The sequence below is a fragment of the Corvus kubaryi genome, unplaced genomic scaffold (genome assembly GCF_017639235.1).
Source record: "Corvus kubaryi isolate FWS band 111438036 unplaced genomic scaffold, C.kubaryi_AGA036_p1.0 37385, whole genome shotgun sequence".
Classification (NCBI taxonomy): Eukaryota; Metazoa; Chordata; class Aves; order Passeriformes; family Corvidae; genus Corvus; species Corvus kubaryi.
In genome coordinates, this window is record NW_024581127.1 from 35,544,236 (window position 1) to 35,549,037 (window position 4,802).

At 44.8% G+C, this 4,802-nt stretch overlaps 1 long non-coding RNA gene across 1 annotated transcript; it reads right to left on the reverse strand.

The window, feature by feature from the left end:
• Positions 1-1,369: 1,369 nt before the first annotated feature.
• LOC121668559 lies at positions 1,370-3,508 on the reverse strand. Its single transcript, XR_006017448.1, has 2 exons — positions 3,378-3,508; positions 1,370-2,761 (listed from the first exon to the last, which is right to left on the reverse strand). It is a non-coding gene; the product is annotated as an uncharacterized LOC121668559 (long non-coding RNA).
• Positions 3,509-4,802: the final 1,294 nt, after the last annotated feature.

Here is a 4,802-nt window from a genome sequence, read left to right on the forward strand (position 1 = left end):
CGCTTCCAAATCTTTGTCATCACCTTCCTTCCTATTTTTCATCCCAAAGGCAGATACTCAGGACACTTTCCTGTGTGGATTCCTCCATTTCATCACAAACAAAAGTTGTTACTTCACACAAGGTCCACATGTGCCTTATCTTCAAAAGTTCAGGGTGAAGAAATGAAGTGCAAAGGGCTTCTTTGTGCTCTATTTAACTTCCAGTGAAGTGATGATGATGCCTCAAAGCTGCGTCCTGACAGTCTTCTGCAATCCCTGAGCCAAACGCCAGCCAGGAACAGAAATCTCCAGGAAAGGAGCAGACAAACATTGTCTTTTATAGCTTGGAAACAGCTGTTCCTGCCTTTGGGCTGCACACTCAGGACTCACTGACCTGGTTTACCCATCCCTGGGTTTCTGGTTTATATCCCTGTGTCTGCCGATAATTGATGCATTTCTAATTGTTATTTAAATTCAGTTAAAGTGAATATTGGTAATTAATTGTCTCTTGCTTTGCTGCAACGATTGTACTGCCAGCAGAAATATCGAAAGTGGAGGCAAATTATGCAAATTCTTTAGTGAGAGTGATTAGGCAGGGGAGTTGTTTTATTCTTATTTTTTTCTAGGAGGCCTTTTGAGGGTGTTTTTGAGCTTGTTGCTTTTTTGTTCCTGGCATTGAACTTGCTGAACCTCTAAAACACCAACCTGGCATCTTTTCTTTAAACAGCTTTGGAAGGAGGATAAAGATGGAAATAAAGAGACATATGGTGCACATGAGCCTAATTCATGCAAAGTTGTTCATCCTGGGCAGATGGAAATGGATGTTTGAGTGCCTTGGCTGGAAAGTTGCCTTAAAACTCACCTTCTTTTTATTTTCCCTTTGTCATCAGCCTGGTTAATGAGCAGCTCCAAGGCAACTTTTCTTGCTACTCAGACTCTCGTGCAAATTAATTTTGCAGCCGTGTGTCTTCCCTGCCCCTCTTCTCCTGAGTTTGGATGACAGATTCATTTCTTGATTGGCAGCAAATGCAAACTACACACAAATATTCCCAGTGTTAATAAGGAAGCGGTTAATCTGATCTGGGAGACAAAGGGAAAAGGGAGGGAGAGGCATCAATGTGTCTGGGACTTCCCCACCACCCAATGGGATCTGCAAAACTCACCCTTGCTTCTCTTTTTCCTCCTTGTGTGTCTTAATATCCTGTCTGAAAATATGAGCCTGCCCTAGGCACAGCTCACGTCAAATTATTGACTGCCTGGAGCTTGGGGGAATTTGTAAGAGATTCATCACTTCCCTTTCTTCTTTTTCCTTTTTTAAATTCTGTTCTCTTTTTTTTCCTTTCATCCTTCTTCCATTGCATCACTGATCCATCAGACATTGATCTTCACATAAAGGTGCAAAGTGAGTCGACAGACTCCTGCCACATTTTATTAAGCAGATTTTCACTGGGAATCAAAAGATATTAGATAAAAGACAGTGTTGCCAGTATCCTGGAATAATGTCCCCCAAAACCCTCCTCTGCAAGTGTCACCAAGACTCTGGATTTAAAGACCCTAAAGTAGTTAAAACCTTGAGAAGGGTCAGGTGGCGTCTGGTTGCATAAATCCCTGATGGCTTTAAACTGAAAGGGAACACGTTTAGATTGGATATAAGGAGGGAATTCTTCCCTGGGAGGGTGGGGAGGCCCTATCACAGGTTGCTCAGAGAAGCTGTGGCTGCCCCATCCCTGGAAGTATCCAAGGCCAGGTTGGACAGGGCTTGGAGCAACGTGGGCTAGTGGAAGGTTTCCCTGCCCATGACAGGGGTTGGAACTGGATGATCTTGAAGGTCCTTTCAAACCCAAACCATGATTCCATGATCTTTAACCACAGTTAAAGGATGTCATCAGACATCTGGATAGGATTTTGAGGAAGCAAATCCCTCAAGGAGGGATAATTCTTCCATGTTTCATCTATAGCTCATCATTTTATGTATTTTCCTCTGTTTAGCGGCCTAAAGGTATTTGGTCACCAACTTGTGCAAAAAGGATTTCATGGAATCATAGTCGGAAGGGACCCACAAGGATCATCAAGTCCAACTCCTGGCCCTGCACAGACAAGACCAAGAATCCCAACTTGTGGCTGAAGCATTGCCCAAACACTTCTTCCAAACTCACTTTCCCTCCTGACAAAAAAACAAAAGGTCAAATTATTAATAAATCAATAAATATGGTTTTTTGGAATACAAGATATTCAATGGGATATTAAACCATTCAAATACTAAACCCTGATCAGTTCAGCAGAAAATTCTCCACAAATCCCAGCACTGTTTTTATGGTTTATCCTGCACAGCAGATGTCCTTACTCCAAAGCTGCTTGGTGTTTTCCAGGGATGGGATTATGGGGCTCATTCTTCTCCTGTTGGTTTCTTTTCCATCCTTTTGAAATTCAGAGGAAAAGCATTTCCTAAATGCAAGCACAGCTGGAATTTCCACTACAAGGTGAGAAAAAAAAAGGAATTTATAGAGAGGGGGTTGTGCACATGGTAGATCCTCCGGGACTGAGTTGGAGGCAGTGAATTCTTCACCATTAATGTCCTTATTTTCTCAAAATATCAAACCAATTCAAATCCTTTTCCACTGCTGGCAGCACTGGAGTTTGGAAAATGTGGAACACAGCAGCAGCTCCTTGAATGTCCTTCAGAATGTGGCTTTGTTGCAACTACAGTTGTCACCTACACTTGAGGGAGAAGATGATGGATTTGTTCATCAGCTTCGTAATTCTGATGTTATTGAAATTACACCTGCAAAGGGAAAAGAGAGCTGGGTTACGAGTTTATGCCTTTGATGCATTCACAAGGTCCTTGAGCTGACACAGTTCTGCTGAATTTCCTCCCAGCTGCGGAATTTTGCATGGATTTGTCTGTGTCACATAGAAAAAGCTGGAAAAGTTGGCCTCAAGTGCCACATCCACACAATTTTTGAACTCTTCCAGGGATGGCGAGTCCACCACTTCCTTGGGCATCTTGTTCCAATGCTTGACAACCCTTTCCATGAAAAACTTTTTCCTAATACCCAGTCTAAACCTCCCCTGAAGAAAATTTCTGTCATTTCCACAGGGGACACCACACGTGAATTTTGAAGTGGCTGTACCAGCTTCTCCCACAGGAGAAGGAAGTAGGGGTTTGGTTTTTTTTTTCCCCACAGGAATTTGGTTTTTGGCCCTTGTGCCAGTTTGGCCAGATTTAGAAATATACCCTCTGAGAGAAGGCAGGTCACCACCCCTCCCCCACCAGGTTCGGGAAAGAATAAATTTTCCTTGAAGGAAAGTGAAGGAGATAAAAACTATTTATTTAACAAACACACGAGAAAAGGAAAATAATGCTAAATGATAAAATCTCTCGCTGTGGAGAAAAAAACCTGGGAAAGTGTTCGAGTCCTCCCTTTGGTCTCCTCAGGGCTGGGGCCTGGCCCAGCGCCAGGCCCTCTGTGCTTGGTGGAAAGTCCTCCCGATGTGTTCTGATATTGAAGCAGTCCACAGAAAAAGGGAAAAAATCTGAAATTCCAGGGAAGGGAAAAAAAAGTTCAACTCTCAGTCTCCCTTCAGAGAAAAAGAAGCTGAAACTGGCCAGAAGCTGACAGGGAAGCAGCAAACCGGGTGCCTCCTCCCTCCCCCGCCGCGTCTGGGGAAAAAAGTTGCTATCTCTGTGTGACCTTGAACAAGCTGCAAAGTGCTTTGAAAAAGTTTTGCTCAGTTTTTCCTTCCCCCTCTTAGGCTCAGTTTAAAGGCATAGAAAGGCACAGAAATTGATTTCTGGACATAGGGCAGCGATATGGGATACACATCATAAAGTCACCCCAAGACAGCCCTGCACCTCGGTCCCTCAAATGACTGGTGTGTCAAATCTGGGAAAGAAGATTGCTTCCTGCTGACCAAGGATGCAAAGGCAGAGTAAATGATTCCAGGATAAAGTGTGAAGAATTAGATGAACTCTAGGAAAATGACAGGAGAGAGGGAAAAAGCCTCTCAGATGATGGGAGAATTTCAATACAGCTCTTTAAAGATCTCTGCCATCCTCCTTAGAGTTGTCTCCTCTTCAGAGTGGTTATTCCAGCATAGAATCATGGATTTATTATGGATGGAAAAGACCTCTGGGATCATTGAGTCCAGTCAATCCCCACCTTGTCAACCGGACCAGAGCACTGGGTGCCACATCCAGTCATTTATCAAACACCTCCACGGATGGGGACTCCACCACCTCCCTGGGCAGCCCCTTCCCATTCCTGACCACCCTTTCCATGAAGAAATTCCTCTTGAGAATTGCATCCTTGGTGCAGTGCTAGGTATGGTTTAGCAAGCTGCAGCTTTCCCTGAGAGCTCAGCGGGGCTGCTTAGGGCAGTGCGACCATTTCGCCCTCCCGTAGTCCTTTGGACGGCTCCGCTCTCTTGCTCCAGCAGCTATCAGCTCTACAACCCAGTGACGGCAAAGGAGGCAGAGAAGGGACCCTCATGGAGGCTTCAGAGGACCTTTAATGGTTACATCTTGTCCCAGTGACCCCCAGAGGCAGAGAGACCTCGCGATCGGGGAACAGGGGGGTTTTCTCAGATTGCAGGGGCGGTACATGGGCGGAGTTGGGGTACAGGAACCAATAGGGAGAACCAGAGGGAGTGGCCAGGGCTGGACCAAGGGAAAGCAGGGGGTAACAATATGGGGTAAGAGAAGCAGTGGGTGAACAGACCACCACACTTTCTCAGTTGCAGACAGAGATCTAAGACACCATCAAATATTTGTGGGTGCGAAGAGATCCAGCAACAAAAAATATTTTTAAAGTTTACACTTAAAA